The sequence below is a fragment of the Geotrypetes seraphini genome, chromosome 3, assembly GCF_902459505.1.
Source record: "Geotrypetes seraphini chromosome 3, aGeoSer1.1, whole genome shotgun sequence".
Taxonomy (NCBI): domain Eukaryota; kingdom Metazoa; phylum Chordata; class Amphibia; order Gymnophiona; family Dermophiidae; genus Geotrypetes; species Geotrypetes seraphini.
Window position 1 is genome coordinate 39,045,652 of NC_047086.1, and position 26,050 is coordinate 39,071,701.

The window sequence follows — 26,050 nt, forward strand, 5'->3', positions numbered from 1 at the left end:
TTATTAAAGAAGTGATGGATATTTAGTTTTCTTTTAAATTTATAGAGATCTACACGGGTTTGGAATGCATCATATTTGGTGGAAGGGACAAAGGACAAACCTTTTTGAAGGACATTAATTTGGGTTGCAGTCAATGGATGAGATGATAAATTAATAACTGGTATTTCATTTGTTAGTTCTTGTAATGGGGATTGAAATTGGCCCTGCCCCTGCGTGTGCCCCGGTATCCCCCCCTGTATGGAGCCCTGTATTGATCCGTGTACCCCTGAAATCTCCTGTTCCGACCGCCCTGGTTGTATATGTTGTTCGGATTCTTGTAATTCATTGTGTTCCATAGTGATTCTAAAAAATGTGAACCATTATTCTGTGACTGTTTTGGTAATGGTATATCAGCTTGTGGGCTAGAGACTATGGGAATGTTGGCGTTTGTAGGACTGGTAACTGTCGATGTGTATTCTTCATCAGAGCAACTTCTAATACACTTTCTACCACGGTCTTCGCCCTGTCTATAACTGGTAGTATTGAAATGAATTCTATTATCCCTATTGTCTCTATTGTATCTAGTATGGGACCTAGAATTTCGAGAGTTAGATCTGTGTATTGATCTCCTTCTGGGGTGAACTTTAGATTTCCCCCATGGGTATATGTCTCCATTTTGGTAATCTAAAATGTCCCTTTTTAGTTTTTCTTTTTTATTAACTTTGATATCTTTTTTATATTCGCTCATTTTATTGTCCACATCCTGTATTATGTGGTCAAAGTTAGAGTCTTCCTTCTTAGCATACTCCAATTTGGCCTCAATTTTGGACCTAATTGTTTCAGATTTCTGTTTGGAGGTTTCTATCAAAAGGATCATCAAATCGAGTGAGCATTTGTTTAGAATACAACACCATTTGTCTAAAAACGCCTGATTCTCAAACCTCTGGGGATCATCTGTTTCCGACAATATTCCAAGAGATAGGCAAAATGAAGATCTGCTCTAATTATTTCTTTATTCATAATAATAATCTCTTTCCAAGTATCAAAGATAGGTTGTGAAATATCTTCCTCTTCCTCAAGAGGAGGTTGTTCTTCCAAGAGATTATTAAGCCTTTCTTCCGGAAAACTGAAGATATGATCCCAGGCAGGAAAGGCTACTATTCCACAACAGCAGAGTTGGGTACCAAATCTGTGTTAAAATACTAGCACAAGTCCACAGTTATGCACCAAACTGTTGGCATGACCTTTTGCACCATGTCTATGGCTATGGTAAATGCTGCCACCAACCAAAAAAATGTGGAACCAATTCCTGAACGTCCAAGAGTTTAAAAATGGTGTAATTAATTAAAAACAATTACAGATATAAAATCCACAGTATATGAAAAACAGACACATTTCAAAGAAATAAAGTCACATGCTGTAGTCTGATGACCAGACCCTACACGGGCCATGTTTCGCCAATGTTTTCCTTCTTCAGGGGTCCTTTTGAAATGCAAACATATAAAACATCAAGATAAAAACCACAAATATAAATACATAAGAAATATACAGTATATATGGACTATCATTTGCATTTTTCAATATGTCAAAATAAAAAATGTATACAATAAGGCAATAAAACAAATGTACAAAATAAACCAACCTTGAATACAGTTATATAAACAGCAACTTCACAGAAAATATACTACAAAAATCCAAAAGCAATCAAGACTTAGGGCTCCTTTACAAAGGCGTGTTAGGGCCTTAACACGCAGAATAGCGCGCGCTAAAATGCCCCGCGCGCTAGCCACTACCGCCTCCTCTTGAGCAGGCGGTAGTTTTTCGGCTAGCGTGCACTAATCCAGTGCGTGCGCTAAAAACGCTAGCACATCTTTGGAAAGGAGCCCTTAAGGACATAAAAACATAGAAACACAGTACACGATAGTGTAAATTCAGCCACTTAAAATCAGCAGTGGGCTACATAAATGCAACTATTCTCTAAACTGCACTGAAATAATTTTAATGCCCGTGACCGGCCAATGCCCCTCCCATAGGATCCTCCCCCCTTTGCAGTTACAATCTAGAACAATTTAATTTATTTATTTAGTCGATTTTCTAGCCCGTCCTCCCAGAAGAGCCCAGAACAGATTACAAGTTTAGAAGGTTAGCAACAAGGTTACAACTTCACATATAGCAGATATGCAGAACGACAGATTAAAAAGATGAACAGCAACAGTGGGAAATTCCTATGTACTTTTGGGGACTGAGCATGGGCAAAAAGATTGCAAATTCGCATATATGATATACCCTTAGATCTCTCTAATACTTTTTTTATCTACCAACGTTATCTAAAACCCATAATTTCACCCTATTCTTATCTCCTAAAGACCTCCACTTCCCTTTGGTAACTCTTTACCCAACATATATTACCTTAAAAATTCTATGTCATCGCTTATTCTATTCCTTCAAATTTTGAATGTAATTTTTGTTTTAGTTTGGATGTAATCCGCCTTGAACCACAAGGTAATGGCGGAATAGAAATCACTAATGTAATGTAATGATATACAGAACAACAGATTAAAAGGATGAACAGCAACAGAGAGATAATTCCTATGCTGCCATGTCAGTTCCATTTTGGCACCTAACATCATGCCAAGTATTTTGCAACTAATTCATGTCTCATGTTAGATGCCATTTATAGAATTCTCCCTTTAGTGCTTAAATATTGGCACCCATTTTATAGACATTACTCCCCATGTGCAAAGCACACCTGTTTGGGGAGAGAAGAAAAACCAGCCAAGCATGGGTGGGAAATATTTAGGTGGTGTTTATAGACACTATGATGACCTCGTACCCAGGATTTATTGAAGGCTCCAGTAAAGCTTTGAAGTAGAGAATGACACACAGACAAAGTGTTCTCCGTTCCCACAGGAACTCATTTCCCCATTCCGTCCCTGTGAGTTCTTTTCCTGTCCCTGCCCCATTCCTGCGAGCTCTGTCCTCATCTGCACAAGTCTCAAACACTTTAAAATCATAAGAGTTTGAGGCTTGTGCGGTTAAGACAGATGCTAACAGGAATGGGACAAGGACAGCAACAAAACTCACGGAGCGGGGAAATTGAGTTCCTGCGGGGACGGGGATAAATTTGTCCTCGTGTCATTCTCTACTTTGAAGCTGCTTTCCTTGTAGAGAGGATGCCCTATAGTGCTATTTAGAAAAGATTTGGACACCTTCATCTTTCTAACTTCCAGACGATCTTTTTTTTTTTTTTTTTTGTTACTTCACACCATTCTAAACTAAGCATCTCTGGAGATTTAATTCTCTTTGTAATGGAGGGAATGTGATCTTATTTGATATTGTACATCAGTGTAAGAGTCTAAAGCCTTAAATATCTTTACCCTTTTATTTAAAATTGCAGTGATTAATTGTCTTACCAATTCCTGATTTCTCTACATAATTTTTTAAGCAACTAGCACAAAAGTCTGTTCAAATCAATGAAAGCAATTGTTCCTTAAAATGATCCAGAAAAGAGAGACAAAGACTAGCAAGGGTAATGGTATCAAATGGAAGACCATGACTGATACAGTCGCCATGTAGCCACTGTTACTGCTATCTGTCAATCTGTTTTATATTGTCTCCTTGTGGCCACTGCTGTTACTACACCTTACCTAATTACAATATACAGTAAAACCTTGGGGCCTGTTTTACTGCCGCGCAGCAAGAGCCCCGAAGCCCTTTAAATCTCTATGGGCTTCGGGGCCATTACCGCACTGTAGCCGCTAGCGCGGCTTTGTAAAACATGCCCTTGGTTTACAAACATAATTCGTTCTGAAAACCTGCTTGTAATCCAAAACACTTGTATATCAAAGCAAATTTCCCCATAAGAAATACATAGAAACATAGAAGATGACGGCAGAAAAGGGCTACAGCCCATCAAGTCTGCCCACTCTGCTTACCCACCCCCTGTCTATGCCCTAATGACCCAATTTCCTTATCTTGACCCTCGTAGGGAACCCACATGGGTATCCCATTTATTCTTAAAGTCTGGCACACTGTCTGCCTCGATCACCTGCATTGGAAGCTTGTTCCAATGATCAACCACTCTCTCTGTGCAGAAATACTTTCTGGTGTCGCCATTAAATTTTCCGCCCCTGAGTTTGAGCGGGTGCCCTCTTGTGGCTGAGGGTCCCTTGAGAAAGAAAATATCATCTTCCACTTCGACACGTCCCATGAGGTACTTATATGTTTCGATCATGTCTCCCCTCTCCCTACGTTCCTCGAGAGTGTAGAGCTGCAATTTGTTCAGTCTCTTCATACGAGATATGGAAACTCAGACGATTCGTTCCACAACCCAAAAACTTTAATACAAAATACTGTATGTACTTATATTGCAAGACCTCACTCGTTTACAACCAGTGTTCCCGCTAAGCTGCGTTGGCCTGCGCTCGCGCACAAAATATTACATCGCAGCGCAAAGTTTCTCTTCACAGCGCACACACGCGTCGGTAAGGTAAGGGGACGCATTGGGGGGATTGCACTTCCCCACAATTGCCATGCTTCGGTTCCTCTTCTTCCTTCCTTCCTCCCCCCCCCCCCCCGCGGGACCCTGCGGCACCATCAACTCTTACTCCCTCTAATGTCGGCCCTGCAGCTCCAGACTTCCTCGCACCTTCTCCCCTCCCCCTTTGGATCGCTATTATTTTAAATGTTATAGCCGCGGAGCTGTATCCATCAGTGGAGATGTCTAACCTCGGCCTGCCCCGGAACTCTTACTGCAACAGTGACTTCCTGTTCCTGCCTAGACGGGCGGCTGCTGCAGTAAGAGTTCCGGGGCAGGCCGAGGTTAGACATCTCCACTGATGGATACAGCTCCGCGGCTATAACATTTAAAATAATAGAGATCCAAAGGGGGAGGGGAGAAGGTGCGAGGAAGTCTGGAGCTGCAGGGCCGACATTAGAGGGAGTAAGAGTTGATGGTGCCGCAGGGTCCCGCGGGGGGGGGGGAGGAAGGAAGGAAGAAGAGGAACCGAAGCATGGCAATTGTGGGGAAGTGCAGAGCTGCAGGGAAGAGTGTTGCGGTACCCAGCTGGAGGGAGAAGGAAGATGAGGGAGGGAATTAAAGGAGATGCCAGGGCTTGGAGCGTAGGAGGAAGGTATGCCAGTCTAAGGGAAAAGGAAGGGGGAGATGGGAGAGCATGGAGGGGGAGCGAAAGATGGAAGAAAAGGAAAGGAGAGAGATGCCAGAGAATCAGGGAAGGGGAGATACCAGACTATGAGGAGAGGTGTGGGAGAGGGAAGGCGAGGAGAGAGATGCCAGACCAATGGGGTGAAAGGAGAGATGGAAGGGGGAGGCATACAGTTTCTGGAAGGGGCATAGAAGGAGAGAAGATGCCATATAGGGGAAGAGAGACGGCAGACAGTGGATGGAAGGAAGAGAGTTACAAGAAGATGAGGAAAGGAGAAACCACAGAAGACAAAGGTAGAAAAAAATTTCTATTTATTTATTGCTTTAGGAGACATGTGTCACTGTTTCTGTGAAGCATTGTATGCAGAGTCCAGCTTCTTGCTGGTTCAATTTAACCTTTGTCTATGTATTTTTATTTTATCCCCCCTTTTACAAAACTGTGAAGCGTTTTTAGCACCAGCCTTGGTGGTAGCAGCTCTGATGCTCAGAATTTTATGAGCATCAGAGCTGTTACCTCCGTAGCTAAAATCCACACTACAGTTTTGTAAAAGAGGGAGGGGTTAGTTTGTGATTACATATTCCTTACTAGGCGAAGGTGTTTTCTGTGTTCTGTGTGTTCGAAAGACATGGTTTTCTGTTAGGATTGACGGTGTAGGATTGATCTGTGCTGGTCTGGCTTGTTTAGTTTTACAATGGGTGTATTGATGTACTGCTCACTGCAATATGTAAGATGCTGCCTTTTCCTAGGTACTCATGTGTGACGTGTGGTTTGTTACTAAAAATCATGTTTTTCTTACAGATGGGGGGGGGGTGCCAAAAAATGATGGGCCCCGGATGTTACATATGCTAGGTACGCCACTGTATATAAAGATACCAGAAAGCTGGCGTAGCAAAAACTTCTAAGTTTTGAGTATTTAACCCTCCCACAATCTCACGGGCACTCGTTTCAAGTTTATTGAGATTTTGATTTAAACGCAATATCAAATATTTTCAATGCGTATAACAAAAATAAATTTGGGGAAATAAATAAAACCATTTGAACCAGTGTTCCCGCTAAGCTGTGCTGGCGTGCGCTGGCGCACAAAATATTACATCGCAGCGCACACGTTTCTCGTCACAGCGCACGATCGGAAGAGGCGTACGGCAGATGGCAGGGCGGCGAGAGGAGAATCGGGCGAGTTGGCTCATAACTTGCTGGCGCCCAATATTTTTGGCTCACGGTGAAAAAAGTTTGCTCACAACACCCGCCCGCTTAGAGGGAACACTGTTTACAACAGTCACTACACTCCCGCAGCATCAGAGAGAGAAGAACCATCGGCTCAGTTGTGATGTGTATACTGTATGTACTTGTATTACAAGACATTGCTTGTATATCAAGTTAAAAATTAATAAAATGTTTTGCTTGTCTTGCAAAACATTTGCAAACCAAGTTACTTGCAATCCAAGGTTTTACTGTATTTAACATATGTAGGTAAATACAAAGAATCATTTTCTTACTGATTTTCATATTTTTATTGGAATAGCAGAATACAAAAAAAAAAATTCCAAAAATCTAATTTTAAGCTAAGTTGTGTACAGCAAAAGTAAAACATTAAGGGGCTCATAATAATAAAAAAAAACCAAAAACAAACGTCTAAAAAGTGGCCTAAATGGGTACTTGGACGATCAAAAAGCCTGATCGTCCAAGTACCCATAATCAAAGCTGGTTTTAGATGTATCTAAAACCAGCTTAGGCCTTTCCCCTGCCACTAAACGCATAGAGCGAAAAGAGGTGTTTTTAGAGGAGGGGAAAGGGCAGTTGACGGGCCGACCTAGACCTAGGCGTACCCCCGACAACATCAGGCAAGAGGGAGGCCAGGCCCTCCTGCCCCATGGCACCTTGAACCCCTGACGAAGATCGGGGCAAGAGGGAGCCCAAGCCCTCTTGCCCCGGCGATTCCCCCTCCCCTCCCCTCCGATTACGATGGGGCCAGGAGGGAGCCCACACCCTCCTGGCCTGGCGACACCCCCTACCCCCACTAAAATACGGGCAGGAGGGATCCCAGGCCCTCCTGCCCTCGATGCACACACACACCCCCGCCGACCCCTTGATTTCCCCCATTCCCCCCTCTTACTTTAAATCGTTGGATGGATGTATGGGTGCCAAGCCCGTCCGTCCGGCAGGCCATCCATCCGTTGAATGGCTGGCCTTAGGGCCTGATTGGCCCAGGCGGCTCAAATCCCACCCACAGGTGGGGCTTGAGGCATCTGGGCCAACCAGAATCGGCCCAGTAGCCTTAGGCCTTAGGCCCTAGGCCCAGTAGCCTTAGCCTTAGGCCCCTCCCATTCAATGTGCAATGGCAGCCAAAAAAGCAAACAGGAAGCTAGGAATTATTAGGAAAGTGATGGTAAATAAAAGCAAGAATATTATAATGCCTTTCTATCACTCCATGGTGCAATCTCACCTTAAGTTCTGCCTTCCATTCTGGTTGCCTTTTGTCACATATAACAGAATTAGAAAAGGTTCAAAGAAGAGCAACCAAAATGATAAAGGGGATAGAATTCCTCTCGTACAAATATGAGGAAAGGTTTGGAAAAGAGATGGCTGAGGAGAGATATGATTGAGGTTCTACAAAATTTTGAGTGATGTAGAATGGGTAAAAGTGAATTTTTTAAAATTAGGTATTTATATACTGCCTATCAAGGTTATCTAAGAGGTTTACAATCAGATACTCAAGTATTTTCTGTCTCTATACTGGTGGGCTCACTATCTAATGTGACTTGCCCAGGGCCACAAGAAGCAATGTGAAGTTTGAACCACAACCTCAGGGTGCTGAGGCTGTAGCTCTACCCACTAGGCGCTCCTTCCTGAATTGATTTTTTATTTCTCAAAAATTACAAATAGTAGGGGACACTCAAAAATGTTACATGGAAATATCTTTAGAACAAATAGGAGAAAATATTTTTTCACTCAATAAATAGTTAAGCTCGGAAACTTGTTGCCAGAGGACATGATAACAGCAGTTAGTGTAGCTGGGTTAAAAAAATAAAGGTTTAGACAAGTTCTTGGTGGAAAATTCCATAGTGTACTATTGAGACAGACATGGAGGAAGCCACTATTTGCCCTGGGATTGGTAGCATGGAATTTTGCTATTTGGATTTCTGCCAGATACTTGTGACCTGGATTGGCCACTGTGAAAACAGGATGATGGGCTAGATTGACCATTGGTCTGACCCAGTAAGGCTGTTTTGGGGGGGGGGGGGGGTTTGTTCCTATGTTCTTGGGAGTGTTTAATTACAGAGCAAGAGGACCCTAGTTCAAGCCCCCTTGCATGTAGGTGAAGCCTGTTATCTGTGTGGAGTGGTGGTGTTTCCTAATAGTTTGTGAAGTGAGGTGAGAACTAGGGAACTGGGTTCAATTCCCACTGCAGTTTCCTGTGACTCTGGGCAAGTCACTTAACCCTCCATTGTCCCAGGGAGAGAGAAAGTATGTATGTACACAATCCCCTCCATATTTGCGGGTTTGGAACTTGTGACTTTGGTTATTCATGGGTTTCATCTGGGTGACCCTCCCCCTGCCTCCCGGAACTCTCCACTTACTTTTTTAAAACCTGGGGGGTCTAGCAGCGAAGCAGGGCAGGAACGATCTTCCTATGCTCCTGACCTGTGCAGAACTGGGAACAAAGATGGCTGCCGTAAGTTCCTATAGTCTCTCGGGCGCTCACAGCAGCTATTTTTGTTCCCAGCTCTGCACAGGGCAGGAGTGTAGGAAGATCTTCTCTGCCCTCACTAGACCACTAGGCTTTATAAAGCAAGTACAATGGAGAGGTCCGTGAAGCGGGGGTGGGTTAGAGCTGGCCCTAAAGCTAGTCACTATTTTTTTGTATTTGCGGGCCGGCTTTGCCCCTAACCCCTGCGAATATGGAGGGGGATATGTACTGGGCTCAATTCAGAAAATGGCACCCACAAAATGCACACTGACCACAATCCTATAAAGAGTGCTCAGAGTTGGGCAGCACCGAATCCGCACCCAAGTTTTAGGCACAAAGATTTACACCAAATGAACCCTGACATAATTTCCTGGAGCCAAAATTAATCCAGGATCCCCTGAATTCTATAATAACATGTGCATCTTTAGTGAATGTCCTTGACCCCCTCAGACACGATCAGAACAAAATTAGAGGATAAACTTGAATATGTAAAAAAGGAAGATCCCAGTTTTGATCATATCATACAAGACGTAAACATCAAAATGACAGAATATAGGAAAGATATTAAAACGTGACACAGTGGATTACCAAAACGGTAATATATATCCCCGGTATAAATCCCAAGTTTACCAGAGGAAGAGATTATCACATAGATCTACATCTAGAAATAGCAGGATTGGAAATGGCAATTGCGGAGATCAAGATGGCTGCCGAAGTTCTAAGCTGAGCGTCACGCGCTGGTGAGCTCTTCATTTACCTTTGATTCCGCGTTGAATTTTCGGCAGAATGCCCAAGCGGAGGGGTCGGAGCACGGCTGGGGCCTCGCGGAGCTCCGTCGGACCCAACTTGGGGAACATTGAGGTGCTGTTTCGCCACATGCAGAGTTCACTGCAGTCGGAGGCGTTCCCGCTAGAGACGTCCCGAACGGGCAGAACGGAGGCGATCTCTCAGGGACTTGAGACTACGCTAAGCCCCGACACAAGGGCTCCGCCCCCACGCGCTCAGGTTACCAGCTCCCCGCGGGAGGGGGAACTCTCCAAAGAGGGAGTATCTTCAGCCTTGGAGGCCGTTGTCATTCATGGAGGGAGCAGGGATCCAGACTCTCCACAATTTCAAGAGAGTCTGTTTGAAGAAACAGAGGAGTCGACAGCAGAGGAGAGCGGACAGATCCAGGAGAGTGCTAAACAGGCAGTTTCACCAGTGGGAGAAGAGTCTGCAGCTTATTCCTTGCATCTTCAGAGACCCCAAGAGGTAACACTTGAAACTATCTGGGACCTGGTTGCTAACATTCCTAATTTGTTAAAACCTCAATTAAATCAAATAGAAGGGGAAATAAAACATCATGATAAAGAAATAAAAGAAGTAAAAAAGGAAACAACAGAGCTTAGAAAAGAGATTGTCAGCATTAACCAGGAGTCAATTAAGACCAAACAAATTTATGAAACAATAATTAAGGACAATACCAATCTTAGAAGAAAGTTAGAATCCTTGGAAAATTTTTCCCGTGGGAATAATTTAAGATTGGTAAATTTTCCTAAGGTCTTGATGATTACACCTCGGGAAATGCTGAAAAGATATTTAATGGAAATTTTGAGTTTGTCTGAAAAGCACAGTTACTTACCGTAACAGGTGTTATCCAGGGACAGCAGGCAGATATTCTTGACTGATGGGTGACGGCACCGACGGAGCCCCGGTACGGACAATTTTAGAGTGATTGCACTCTAAGAACTTGGAAAGTTCTAGCAGGCCGCACCGCGCACGCGCGAGTGCCTTCCCGCCCGACGGAGGTGCGCGGTCCCCAGTTAGGATAAGCCAGCTAAGAAGCCAATCCGGGGAGGTGGGTGGGATGCAAGAATATCTGCCTGCTGTCCCTGGATAACACCTGTTACGGTAAGTAACTGTGCTTTATCCCAGGACAAGCAGGCAGCATATTCTTGACTGATGGGTGACCTCCAAGCTAACAAAAAGCGGGATGGAGGGAAGGTTGGCCATTAGGAAAACAAATTTTGCAAAACAGATTGGCCGAAGTGTCCATCCCGTCTGGAGAAAACATCCAGACAATAATGAGATGTAAAAGTATGAACTGAGGACCAAGTAGCAGCCTTGCAGATTTCCTCAATAGGAATTGAACGGAGGAAAGCTACAGATGCTGCCATAGCTCGAACTCTATGGGCCGTGACAGAACCTTCCAGTGTCAGTCCGGCCTGAGCATAACAGAATGAAATGCACGCTGCAAACCAATTTGACAGCGTACGCTTAGAAACAGGACGTCCCAATTTATTCGGATCAAAGGACAGAAAGAGTTGGGGTGATGATCTGTGGGGCTTAGTATGGTCTAAATAGTAAGCCAAAGCCCGTTTACAGTCCAAAGTATGCAGAGCCTGTTCTCCAGAATGAGAGTGAGGTTTCGGAAAGAAGACAGGCAGAACAATAGATTGGTTGAGATGGAATTCAGAGACAACCTTAGGGAGAAACTTTGGATGTGTACGCAGAACCACCTTGTCATGATGAAAGACTGTAAAAGGTGGATCAGCAACTAGTGCATGGAGCTCACTGACCCTCCTGGCAGAGGTAAGAGCAATAAGGAAAAGTACCTTCCAAGTGAGAAACTTGAAAGGAGTGGTAGCCAAAGGTTCAAATGGAGGCTTCATTAAGACGGAAAGAACCACATTGAGATCCCAGATTACAGGAGGGGCTTTGAGAGGCGGTTTCACATTGAAAAGACCCCGCATGAATCTGGACACCAAGGGATGAGCCGAGAGAAGTTTTCCATGAACTGGCTCATGAAAAGCAGCAATAGCGCTGAGGTGGACTCTGATGGAAGTAGACTTGAGGCCAGAGTCAGACAAAGAAAGAAGATAATCCAACAAGGTCTCCACTGCAAGGGAAGTGGGATCATGATGATGAAGACACCAGGAAGAAAACCGTGTCCACTTTTGATGGTAACATTGCAGAGTGGCCGGTTTCCTGGAGGCATCCAGAATGGAACGAACGGGCTGAGACAAAAGAGTATCATGAGAAGTCAACCCGAGAGAAACCAAGCTGTCAGGTGCAGAGACTGAAGGTTGGGATGCAGAAGAGTCTCCTGATGTTGTGTAAGCAGAGAAGGAAACAGTGGAAGAAGAAAAGGCTCCCTGGAACTGAGTTGAAGTAGAAGGGAGAACCAATGTTGTCTGGGCCACCGTGGAGCAATCAGAATCATGGTGGCTCGTTCCCTCTTGAGCTTGAACAAGGTTCTTAACATGAGAGGCAGAGGAGGGAAAGCGTACAGGAACAGATTGGACCAATCGAGGAGAAATGCATCCGCTGCCAGACGGTGAGGAGAGTAGTCTGGAGCAGAATAGGGGCAGCTGGTGATTGTGAGGAGCTGCAAAGAGGTCTATCTGAGGAGTGCCCCACTGAGCGAAGATGGACTGTAGAGTTAAAGGATCGAGTGTCCACTCGTGAGGCTGGAGAATTCTGCTGAGCTTGTCCGCTAAGGAATTCTGTTCTCCCTGAATGTAGATAGCTTTCAGGAATAGTTGGTGATCTGTGGCCCAAGTCCAAATCTTCTGGGCTTCCTGGCACAAGAGGCGAGAGCCTGTCCCACCCTGCTTGTTGATGTAGAAAGAAACATAGAAACATAGAAAGATGACGGCAGATAAGGGCTACAGCCCATCAAGTCTGCCCATACCATTGACCCCCTTTTAAGTCTACTGGCCCCCTTAACTCTACTGACCTGCTCTATTAAGTCTATATCCTAGCGACCCTATTCGTTGGTATGACTCTCGCAGTGATCCCACATAGGTATCCCATTTATTCTTGAAGTCTGGGATACTGCAGGCCTCGATCACCTGTACTGGAAGCTTGTTCCAATGCTCTATCACTCGTTCCGTGAAGAAGTACTTCCTGACGTCTCCACGAAACTTCCCTCCCCTGAGTTTGAGCGGATGTCCTCTTGTGTTCAAGGGTCCTTTGAGAAGAAAGATATCATCCCGTCCCGTGATGTACTTAAATGTCTCAATCATGTCTCCCCTCTCCCTACGCACCTCGAGAGTATAGAGCTGCAATTTGTTCAGTCTCTCTTCGTACGAGAGACCTTTTAGCCCCGAGACCATCCTGGTGGCCATCCGCTGAACCGACTCAATTCTGAGCACATCTTTACGGTAATGTGGCCTCCAAAATTGCACACAGTATTCCAGATGAGGTCTCACCATGGCTCTGTACAATGGCATCATGACCTCAGGCTTCCTGTTGACGAAACTTCTCTTGATACAACCCATCATCTGCCGTGCCTTAGATGAAGCCTTCTCCACTTGAGTAGCAGTCTTCATGTCTGCACTGATGATCACTCCCAGGTCTCGTTCTGCTGTAGTCTTGGTCAAAGTTTCTCCATTCAAGGTGTAAGTTCTGCATGTAGTACATCGCAACTTGATTGTCTGTGCACAGCAAGAGGACTTGAGGAAAGAGAAGATGTTGGAAGGCCTTGAGGGCATAAAACATCGCTCTGAGTTCTAGGAAATTGATGTGATGCTTCATTTCCTGGGCTGTCCAAAGTCCTTGAGTTTGGAACTCGTTTAAATGAGCTCCCCAGGCATAAGGGGAGGCGTCGGTGGTGATGACAAGTTGATGAGGAGGTAGATGGAACAGAAGACCTCTGGAGAGATTCGAGGATATCAACCACCATTGTAGAGACTGACGAAGAGATGATGTCACAGATATGTGTCGTGAGCAAGGATCCGTCGCTTGGGACCACTGGGTAGCTAGGGTCCATTGAGGAGTGCGCAGGTGAAGACGTGCGAAGGGTGTGACATGAACTTTGGAGGCCATGTGACCCAAGAGTATCATCATTTGCTTGGCAGAGATGGAACTTTGTGGGAGTACCTGCTGACATAGAGATTGAAGAGTTTGAAGACAGTTGGACGGCAGGAACGCTCTCATGAGGACTGTGTCCAGCACCGCTCCAATGAATTGAAGTCTCTGAGTGGGGATGAGATGAGATTTGGGTAGATTGATCTCGAACCCCAGAAGTTGTAGAAATAGGATGGTTTGGTTGGTGGCCAGGAGCACTGTCTGAGATGAATTGGCCTTGATTAACCAATCGTCCAAGTAAGGAAAGACCTGAAGGTGGTGAGAGCGTAGAAAGGCAGCCACCACAATCAGACATTTGGTGAACACTCTCGGAGAGGAGGCAAGACCGAAAGGCAGCACCTTGTATTGGTAATGACAATGATTGATCATGAAGCGGAGGTACTGTCTGGAGGCCAGATTGACGGGTACATGAGTGTATGCCTCTTTGAGATCGAGGGAGCATAGCCAGTCGCCTTGATGGAGAAGAGGATAAAGAGTTGCCAGAGAAAGCATCTTGAATTTCTCCTTGACCAAGCATTTGTTGAGATTGCGAAGATCTAGGATGGGTCTGAGATCCCCTGTTTTTTTGGGGACCAGAAAATAACGGGAGTAGAAGCCCTGCCCCTTATGATCTAGAGGAACTTCCTCTATGGCGTTCAGGAGGAGGAGGGATTGAACTTCCTGAAGAAGGAGAGAAGACTGAGAGGTGTTCAAAGCAGACTCTCTTGGCAGACTTTGTGCAGGAAGTGTCTGAAAGTTGAGAGAGTAGCCGTGGCGGATGATGTTGAGGACCCACTGATCCGATGTGATGTACTCCCAATGGCTGATGTAACAAGAAAGACGTCCTCCTATGGGTCGAGGGAGATGGGTAGATGGTGGAATACTGGCTATGCTTTGGAGAACCACGTCAAAAGGGTTGGGTAGACTTTTGTGGTGGAGGAGGCTTCACCTGTTGCTGCTGGGCTGGCCTAGGAGGTTGTTGCTGTTGTTGGCGCTGACGTCTAGGCTGTTGAGTAGCCGGTGGCAAGGGACGAGCAGCATAGCGGCGCTGGTAGGCGGATTGTTGGCGAAAAGACTGAGCAGGTGGAGTCTTTTTTTAATCTTCAGGAGAGTATCCCACCGAGTCTCATGGGCAGACAGTTTTTGTGTAGTGGAATCCATGGACTCTCCAAAGAGCTCATCACCTAAGCAGGGAGCATTTGCTAGGCGGTCCTGATGATTTACATCGAGCTCCGAGACTCTGAGCCATGCCAACCGACGCATGGCAACAGACATAGCCGTGGCCCTAGACGTCAATTCAAAAGTGTCATAAATTGACCTAACTAGGAATTTTCGTAACTGGAGAAGAGAGGAAGAACAGGCATGAAAAGCAGATTTTTTGCGGTCAGGGAGGTACTTTTCAAAAGCAGCCATGTTTTGTATGAGGTGCTTTAAATAAAAGGAAAAATGAAAAGCATAATTCCCTGACCTATTGGCTAACATGGCATTTTGATATAAACGTTTGCCAAATTTGTCCATAGCCTTTCCTTCTCTGCCAGGAGGGACTGAGGCATACACACTAGCTCCCGCTGATTTCTTAAGAGTGGATTCTACCAAAAGAGACTCATGCGGGAGCTGAGGTTTGTCAAAACCAGGAATGGGGATAACTTTGTACAAAGAGTCCAATTTACGAGGAGCTCCTGGTACAGTCAGGGGAGTCTCCAGATTTTTATAAAAGGTCTCCAGTAAGATGTCATGTAGAGGAAGTTTGAGAAATTCCCTTGGAGGCTGGTCAAAGTCCAGAGCATCAAGGAATGCCTTGGATTTCTTAGACTCAGCCTCCAAGGGAATAGAAAGAGATTCACACATCTCTTTTAAGAAAGAGGTAAAGGATGTGGAATCCTGTTTAGAAGAGGGATCTGCAACAAGTTGATCGTCTTCATCAGAGGAACACTCACCCTCAGACAGAAAAGGCTCTTCGGAGTCACCCCACAAATCAGGGTCCCTAATATGAGAGCTACGGTCTCGAGACTCCAGAGTGGAGGGTTCCAGGTGTCGGGATTTGCGCGCCGACTTACCCGACCTCATAGACACGGTACCGGGAGATGTTACATGCTGCGTCGGCATCGAAGTCTGTACCGCCTGGTGTTGAGCTCTCGGTTCCGGTGCTAAGATTGGCATCGAAGTCGATGAAGCAGTGTGGACCGGTACCGACAAAGTGGATGCCGATAAAAGAGGGCGCTCCACTGTCGGTACCGGTGGCTCAGACCGGACCGGGACTGGAAGGCTCGGTGTCAAAAGTGCGGGAAGGAGTTGTTGCAACTGCTCCTTAAGTTGCACTTGCAGGACAGCAGCAATCCGCTCGTCCAGCGAAGGCACCGGTACCGCCTTTTTCTTCTGCGGTACCTGCGGTGCCGCTCTACGCCCCGAGGATGAGGAACCTGATGTCGAGGGGCTCACCTCAATAGGGGCGGAGTGCTTCCGTGGGCGCCTCGAGGTCGGCAGGACTGGACTCGCTGCTACTGAGACCGGAGGACGCTTCAACGGGGAAGGCTTCTTAGCCGGCTTACCTGCGGGATGCGACGCCGGTGCGGTATCGCGCGGTGTCGACGAAGTAGGTGCCGACTGAGATGGGGCCGATGTCGGTGCCGGTGCTGCGGAATCAGACATCTCGGCGCCAAATAACAACCGCTGTTGGATCTGGCGGTTTTTTAGAGTTCTCTTTTTTAAAGTCGCACAGCGGGTGCAGGTGGACGCTCGGTGGTCAGGACCAAGACACTGCAGACACCAGTTGTGCGGGTCTGTGAGTGAAATTGGTCGAGCGCACCGCTGGCACTTCTTAAACCCGGGTTGAGGGGGCATGAAGGTAAAAACGGCTTCTGCCAAATCGAAGGCCGAGGCCTCGATGGTGGCAACAGGCCCCGCCGGGGCGAAACCGAAAAAATGAAAAAGAAAACAAAATTAGTTTTTTTTTTTTTATTTAAACAAAGAAAAGAAAGCAAAAGAAGGAAATAATATTTCCGAACAAGTTTACGCGAGCGGGAAGGCGTTAAGGAACAAAAGTTTTCAACAGCCGTTGAAACGTGCGTCTTCTTAGCTCCGCAGAAACTAAGAAACTGGGGACCGCGCGCCTCCGTCGGGCAGGAAGGCACTCGCGCGTGCGCGGTGCGGCCTGCTAGAACTTTCCAAGTTCTTAGAGTGCAATCACTCTAAAATTGTCCGTACCGGGGCTCCGTCGGTGCCGTCACCCATCAGTCAAGAATATGCTGCCTGCTTGTCCTGGGATAAATATGATACCACCATTTACACAAGTCTACTATCTTCCTACTAATCAACGGAAACAACAGCAAGAGGTTGAACAGGAAAATTTGGATGTGTCCACTATATTGGAATCCTCGAATACTGAAAAGTCAGTCCCAGCAACCTTATTAACAGTGGCATTGGCCCCGGACAAAAACTGGTTACTGAGACTTTTCTTTAAAAATAAAATGAAAACCTTTTTAGAAATGCAGATACAAATGTATCCTGATCTAGCCAGAGAAACCCAGAAGCGTCGTAAAGAATTTCTACTATTAAAGCCAGGGGTGTTGGCCCTTGGGGCAACCTTTTATCTACGTCACCCATGTAAATGCATAGTGTATTATTCTTCTCAGAAATTTGTTTTCTTTGATCCTTCACAGCTGGTGACCTTCCTGTCGTTGTCTCGCTTGGAAAAAGAAAAGGACAATAAGATCTAGCCCTAGATGGGAAGTTATTAGGGAACTTTGAGCTCAGCTTAGATTAATCTCAGTATTATTGGTTCTTCTTTCTTAATTTGAACTGTCCTTTGTGCATCTTGATCTTCAAAGTGGACTTGAGTTAAAAATTTAAGTAACATAATGGAGTTTTCTTCTTGTTTATTTCTTTGAAAATATGGATATTATTTGTTTGTATCTTTGATTTTTGGACTTTAATATGATGATTATGGTTATGTATCCTTAAACTTAAATTTTTGCTTTCTGTACAAGTTTATACTTGATAATTATTTACAAAATGATAAATAAATAATAAAATAAAAAAAAAAAAAAGAAATAGCAGAATTCAGAGGAGATCCAAAAGTCGTGTTATTTGAAACACGGACCGTGTCGGGTCCCTTGGTTGGTAATAAGGTGGTATATTTACTGCATTTTATTATCGGTATAATAAACAATGCCTGCATCCTGTACATAGTCTGCAGTTTGTGTTTTGTTTTTTGCTTGCTGCTTGGTGTACTGCACACTCCGTTGGATTCTTTTTTTGTGCTTGACCTCCTCATGCCCCGCCCATGTCCACGCCCCCTTCTCAGTTGCACATTAAAGGACTGCACATCTTTAGAGAATAGCACTTAGCAAGATGCATGCATAAATCCAAATTGTTGCCAACTAGTACCCAGTTATTAGCACTACTAAGCTTTTATGTGAAGTTATCTGTTTATATTCCACATATCCTACAATTCTATGTGGATTACAAATTGTTCAGGCATTCAAGCATGTTTCCTTGTCTGTCCCAGTGGGCTCACACTCTATTTAATGCACTTGGGGCACTGGGGAATTAGGTGACTTGTATCAAAAATGGTTCATAGACAACGGCGCGAAAGACAAAAGCGCGCGCCGACAATTGAGTGCAGCGCGGAGACAAAATTACAGTTTTTAGGGGCTCCGATGGTTTTTTTTGGGGGGGAACCCCCCAGTTTACTTAATAGACATCGCGTCAGTGTTATGGGGGGTTTGGGGGGTTGTAACCCTCCACATTTTACTGTAAACGGAACTTTTTCCCTAAAAACAGGGAAAAAGTGAAGTTTTCAGTAAAATGTGGGGGGTTAAAACCCCCCACACCCCCCACAACGTGGCGCAATCTCTATTAAGTAAAGTGGGGGGGTTCCCCCCCACACACCCCCGTCGGAGCCCTAAAAACAGTAATTTAGAGCGGCGTGCGCCTCCGCGCTGCGCTCAATTGTCTGGACGCGCCTTTGTCCCGGCGTGCTTTTGACCTGACACCATCAAAAATTATATATACAGGAAATAAGAGAGAAGAAAAAATCTTTCCAAAAATACCTCTCTTCTGGATTCTTTAAATAAACTTTATCTTGGAGAAATGGTGGTGAAAAGTCTTCTTCCCCACTTCGTCTCTGATGTATTTTGAGTATATAATCTAACAAAAAGGGGAAGGAGCCTCAGATCCCCCGTGCGTTGTGAAGTATGTTAACTGAACAACCGCACTAGAAAGGGAAAACTCCTCACTGGCTCCACTCTCCCTCCTGCCAAATGTCGTTGTTCTGTGCTAACTCTTATAGGGGTATCCAACCTTTTGGCTTCCCTGGGCCGCATTGGCCCCCCAAAAAAAATGTTTTTGGGGGGCCGCATAAACGCGCAAACTCTGCAGCAAGACAGAGGGAGCCGGCAAGACGGTAAACACTCGGGGGCAGCAGAGGAAAACACTGCATCGCCCTCGACCGGGGCTGCACAAAATACTTCACGGGGCCGCAGGTTGGACACCCGTAGTATGTTAATAAGTTAGTATATCATACTACTTCAAAAACTTTTATTTCTACTCTGACCCTGCTGTTTCTGTTTTTTTTCAGTAGTCCATAGCCCTGACACAGCTACATAGCGAAACGCCAGCTAGCTTCCGTCGGTAAGGACCGGCAAAGACAGCAGGAGAATTAATAAGCTGTCTGCAATTCTACTTGAACCCTGCCTGAATTAAAGGAAAGATTTATAAACTGTCATTAACTATTTTTTTCTGCGGCCCTCCAAGTACCCTATTTTTTCTGCAGCCCTCACATTTAAAGTTTAATATCTTTCCTTTCTCAAAACTGACGCATTTCAATCACTATATTGAAAATACAATCATTTTCCCTACCTTTGTTGGCTGGTGACTTTATTTTTCTGTGCTTTTAACTATGTTTCCAGGGCCTTCTTGTCCTTTGACTGTTTTTCTCTCTGCCTTCACTTTCTGTCTTGCATCCATCTTTGGCATTAACTTAATTTTCAATTTTTCTGCTTTCTTTTCAAACTCTATGTTTCTATGACTTACCTTCCCTTCTATCTCTCTCTTTTTCCGTCCCTATTTCCATGGTCTGACATCTCTTTCTTTTCTTTCTCTCCCTCCCTCCTTCCTTCCTTTCCCCTGGGCTGTCATCTGTCTCCTTCCCCCCACCCAAATTTTTATTTCTTTCATCCTGCACCCTTCTTTCTTTCTCTCTCTCTCTCCATGCCCCCTTTCTTTCTTTTTTCTTTCTCCATGCCCTTTCTTTCTGTCTTTCTCTCTCCATTCCCCTTTCTGTCTGTGTCCTGTCTCCCTTCTTTCTTTCTGTCTCCCTGTTCCCCCCTTTCTTTCTTTCTTTCGCCCTGCCCTCCCCCCAAGCCACCACCATTGGGGAACAGGCCGCCACCACCGCAATCGGGGAACAGGCCAGCCCCAAGGTCTTAGCTCTCCCTGCTTATCTTCCCCAGCGCGGGGACGACCAATTCTCACCACCCAACATCAATTCTGCCATCCGAGAGGAAGTTCCGGGCCAACCAGGCAGCAATTGGCTGACCCGGAACTGAAGTCGGGTGGCGAGAATTGGTCAGCTCCGCGATGGGGAAGATAAGCAGGGAGAGCTAAGACCTCGGCGCTGGCCTGTTCTCCGATTGCGGTGGGTTGGGGGAGGGCAGTGAGAAGGGAAGGGAAGCAGGTTGGAGACCCCTGTTTTGGGTGAGCCGCGAGCCATTTGCCGACATTCCCTCAGAGAGATGCAAGTCAATTACAACTGTCGCGGTCTGTACGCGATTGTCCTCTCCACAATCGGAAAACTTGTGAAGTGGAGAGGATAGACCGCGGGCCGCAAAATAGTCCCTGGAGGGCCGCACGTGGCCCGTGAGTTTCAGACCGCTGGTTTAAATGAATTTATTCAGGTACTTAAGCATTTTTCCGTGTCTGTCCCAGTGGGCTCATAATCTATCTAATGTAGCTTGGGATAATGGGAGGGATTAGGTGACTTGCCTGGAATCAAAGAAGCAGCATAGGTTTGAACCCACAACCTCAGGGTGTTGAGGCAGTAGCTTTAACCACAATGCCACACTATCCCCCTGAGAGATCGAAGAATTGGATAGATTTTAGCAAAGCCTTTGCCAGCGTTTCACAGAAGGGTCTAATAAAGGGACTGCCCTCTGGATGGGCCCCAAAGTGACAGACTGGATCAGGAACTGACTGAGTGAAAGGTAACAGAGGGTAGGAGCGAAGTCTGGAATTATATCGACCGGCGATTGGTTAACTTCTGAGTGACTGCACATACATGGAATATCCAGCATTGAATATCCAGTCTTAGTTCAGCTGACGGCTGTCAGCAGCTCAAAAACTGCTGAATGCTGCAAGCTGAATATTACCCCACCCTCCCCCACAATAGATAATAGCAAAGAAAGATCAAGTGACTCATCCTGTCTTTGCCGTTGCTCTGTCCATACTGCCAAGGCTATATCCCATCTTCCAGCAATACTACCCTACAATGGCAAAAAGAAGCAAATGCTTCAATAAAGAGAAGAGACGTGCTTTCTTTTTTTTAACCATTGCAGGGTCACTTAAGCAAGGAAGGAATGAAGTCTTGTTACAGATAGAAAAGCAAATGAGAAAAGAAGATGAAATAGCAGGATCAGCTGACTAAAATATCACACATTCCTTATCCAATATCATATTTATCGTCTCTGTCCCTTGGGCTCTGCCTTACTACTACTACTACTATTAATTATTTCTATAGCGCTACCAGACGTACGCAGCGCTGCACAGAGTCCCAAAGAGTAAGAAAACAGTCCCTGCTCGAAAGAGCTTACAATCTAAACAGGCAAGACAGACAAACAGGATGTCATGGATACAGTTAAGGGGAACAGTTAATCAGCTGGCTGGGATGGAGGGCAGAGGGGAGTGCAGGACAATCAAGCCATTGTGACATCACTGATGAGGTTGACTCCTATTGGTGGAATGAGGCAATATGACATCACAATCTCAGCTCTGAAACGCTTCACACTACTACTATTAATTATTTCTATAGCGCTACCAGACAAACGCAGCGCTGTACAGAGTCACAAAGAAGACAGACAAAATAGACAAACAGGATGTCATGGATACAGTTAAGGGGAACGGTTAATCAGCTGGCTGGGTTAAAAGGCAGAGGAGTAGGGTTAAGGGTTGAAAGCTATTTAAAAAAGGTGGGGTTTCAGTCTGCTTTTAAACAAAATCTTCTCATCCACAGCCAGTATCTTTCCCTTCCCATGCTTGTCTGTTTATTGGGATTTATTTACCACCTCTATGAAGAGATTCACTCGAGGCCCTGTACATAAGAACATAAAAACAGCCATACTGGGGCAGAGCAATGGTTCATCTAGCCCAATATTCTGCTTCCAATCCAGGTCACAAGAACTTGGCAGACTCCCAAATGGTTGCATTATTCCGTGCTGCCAATCCCAGGGACTTCAGTGGCTTTCCCCGTTTCTATCTCAATAGCGGGTACAGCTTGGCACAAATAACTGACATCACAATAGTAAAGAAAAATCGGCCAACTGTAAGCATAAAAATACAATCAGCGAGATAAGCTCGAAGACAGGCAAATTAAATCCTAGTAACAGCAATAACATGATACAGAATCAAAAGCGCAGTATGTTGAACAAGAAAGCTTGTAATGGTTTAAATAACCATCAATATTGACATGGCTGGTGCTCAAACATCTGGCCTTCTAGGGTCGCTGTAGCTATCCAGATGGTATATTAATCAAGTTCTTCGCGTGTCTTCTCTTTCCTGCTTCCTTGGCTTTTTCATGTTCGTAGTCTGCATCATTATCTCTCGCAGCCACAGCTGATGCTTTCCTTTCAAGTAGCACTTCCATTACGGGCTAGTCCAAGAAACGAAGAGCACTTTGATTGTTAGGATGACTAATTAAGATATGCAACCACACGCATGCACCGGTCTTGTGATAAATCGCAGTTCTAAAAAAAAATAAAAAATGTTTTGCGTAAAGGAGAGAGACCATCATAAGTAATAGCCAGTAATATACTGTACACATTGAACTGTTAATGTAGGCTAGATCGTATTTTTAATTATGGTGTTCTCTCCGTTAAGCAGTGCTCAGTTCCAGCCATAAGGGGAAATTCTGCAAACTAGGCACTGACATGTACATGCTTTGCCCTTTTCTGCCGGCAACACAAAAAAGCTTTCCCACCCTTCCTCTTGGGCTGGGCGCATTTGCTGCATTGGATGGTTAAGAACATAAGAATTTACCTCCGCTGGGTCAGACCAGAGGTCCATTGCGCCCAGCAGTCCGCTCCCGCGGTGGCCCATCAGGTCCATGACCTGTAAGTGATCCTTTATATCCTTCAATCCCTTTTATCGTTCCTTATCTATATCCTTCTAACTGTGCCCTTCCTTATCCTATATCTTCCCTATCTATATCCATCAATAACTTTTTCTTTCAAGAATTTATCCAATTCCTCTTTGAAACCCTGTAAAGTACCCTGTCCTATCACACCCTCCGGAAGCGCATTTGACCACCCTTTGACTGAAGAAATACTTCCTAGCATTGGTTCTAAACCTGTCCCCTTTTAGTTTCTCCGAATGCCCTCTTGTTCTTGTAGTTCCCAATAGGCTGAAGAATCTGTCCCTCTCCACATTCTCAATGCCCTTCATGATCTTATATGTCTCTATCATGTCCCCTCTGAGTCTTCGCTTCTCCAAGGAGAAGAGCCCCAGTCTCTTCAGATTGTCCGCGTACGAAAGGTTTTCCATACCCTTTATCATACGTGTAGCTCTTCTCTGGACCCTCTCAAGTATCGCCATATCCTTCTTCAGGTACGGCGACCAGTACTGGACACAGTACTCCAGATGTGGGTGCACCATCGCTCGATACAGCGGTATGATAACTTCCTTCGCTCTGGTTGTAATACCCTTCTTGATGATACCCAACATTCTGTTTGCTTTCCTTGAGGCCGCTGCGCATTGTGCCGATGGCTTCATTGTGGCGTCCACCAGCACTCCCAAGTCCTTTTCAAGGTTACGTATCCCCAGTACCAACTCCCCCCCTTATGTAGCTGAACATCGGGTTCTTTTTCCCTACATGCATGACCTTGCATTTCTCCACATTGAAGCTCATCTGCCATTTATTTGCCCACTCCTCCAGCTTGTTCAGATCCCTTTGTAATTCTTCGCATTCCTCTACTGTTCTAACCCTGCTACAGAGTTTGGTGACATCCGCAAATTTTATAACTTCACACTTCGTCCCTGTTTCTAGGTCATTTATAAATATATTGAACAGCAGCGGTCCGAGTACTGACCCCTGCGGAACCCCGCTCGTGACCTCTCTCCAGTCTGAGTAGTGGTCCTTCACTCCCACCCTCTGCTTCCTGCCTGCCAACCAGTGCTTAACCCATCGCCTTCCACCCCGTGGTTCCACAGCTTCCTAAGCAGCCACTCGTGGGATACCTTTTCAAAGGCTTTTTGGAAGTCAAGATAAATGATGTCTATGGGATCTCCCCTGTCCATCTGTCTGTTTATCTCTTCAAAGAAGTGCAGTAAGTTGGTTTGACACGATCTTTCTGTGCAGAAGCCGTGTTGGGTCGTTTTCAGTAGCCTATTTCTGTCTATGTGCTCGCTGATGCTGTTTTTTATCAGTGCTTCCACCATCTTGCCCGGAACCAAAGCCAGACTTACTGGTCTGTAGTTTCCCGGGTATCCTCTTGATCCCTTTTTGAAGATAGGTATAACATTTGCCACTCTCCAGTCCTTCGGGATCTCCCCTGTTTTCAAGGATAGGTTGCAAACTCGTTGTAGTAATTCTGCTATTTCGTTTTTCAGTTCTTTTAATACCCTTGGGTGGATTCCATCCGGGCCCGGGGATTTGTCTGTTTTCATTCTATCTACCTGCTGGATGACTTCCTCTAGACTTACTTCTATTGTCGATAGTTTTTCATCTTGGTCTCCATTGAAGATTTTCTCAGGTTCCGGTACGTTGGTTGTGTCCTCTCTTGTGAAGAGTGATGAGAACTTGTTTAACCTATTGGCCACCTCTTTTTCCTCCTTTACTACTCCCTTTCTAGCTCCATCATCCAATGGTCCTACTTCTTACCTCGCCGGTTGCTTCCCTTTAACATATCTGTAGAACGATTTGAAGTTTTTTGCTTCCCTAGCCAGTCTCTCTTCGTATTCTCTTTTTGCTCTCCTAACCACTCGGTGGCATTCTTTTTGGAGTTTCCTGTGCTCTTTGCAGTTATCCTGGTTTTGTCTTTTTTCCACTTCTGGAACCATTTTTTCTTGTCTCCTATTGCTTTTTTCACTACATTTGTTATCCATACTGGGTCTTTTGTCTTATTCTTTTTGCACCCCCTTTCTAAATCTTGTTCCACTAGGTGTCAGTGGGGATCTGTTTGTACTAGCCCTGTTAACCCCAATTGTGATGCATTCACGGTTGCAATCTGACACAGCTTTGCACTGACTGCTCCACTACGAGTTTCAGATTTCTTGAACGGTGTGACTTTATTAAGGAATCATTTGGACCCCTGAGGAAGATGGGTTGATCGAAACATGGACCCTGTCGGAGTACCACACTGGAAAAATAATATTTATTGACTGAAATAAAGACTTGGCATCTAGTATATCGGCTCTGCAGTGTTTTTCTTTTGTTTTGACAGCTGCAAAGGCACCAGGGCCCACATAAGCAACAGATTACGGGCCACAGGAAGAAAAGACTGAGGCCAGCAGGGGGCAGTGGCCCTATATATCATGTTGTGGCATGGTGAGCATGAGAAGGTCAGGAACTGTGACCAGAAAACCAACGCAGTACTTGGCCTAGCTGGAGAAGAGTGCAAGGTGGGCCAGGTGTACAGAAATTATGGCATCCCTCCCTAGCTGGTGGCAAGATGAGGAGAGGCTCCAGGTGGATTACTGGCATGCACTGACTCAGGTTCCTCCTTAATATTGTTGTTCAATTATTTAAATCCAAGTTTATTCCAATTTTGATATCCCACCTATCAAAATATGTGTAGGTGGCTTACAATTAAAAATAAATTAGAAATAAAATAAAACTGTGATAAGACTTAGCATGACTGTAAGGAATGTAGGGAAAGGAGCTCCATTTAAAAAAGGAAAAATGGGAAAGGAAAAATATGAGGTATTGGTCTTCCAAACCATTTGGCTGTATCTTGCTAATAGCTAAAATCTAGAATGATGTGAATACGTCTGTAAAAAGATATGTTTTAAGATCCTTTTAAAATGCCATGGCCTATGTTCCCACAATTATTATATCCAACCTCTGTGTATTTGGTCTCTAGCAAAAAGTAGAATTCAACACAGTTTAATCTGTTGTATCTGAACTTGATGGTTTGAGTGTGCTGCCTGCCTATATTATGTAGCTTGTGTTTGTTATGGC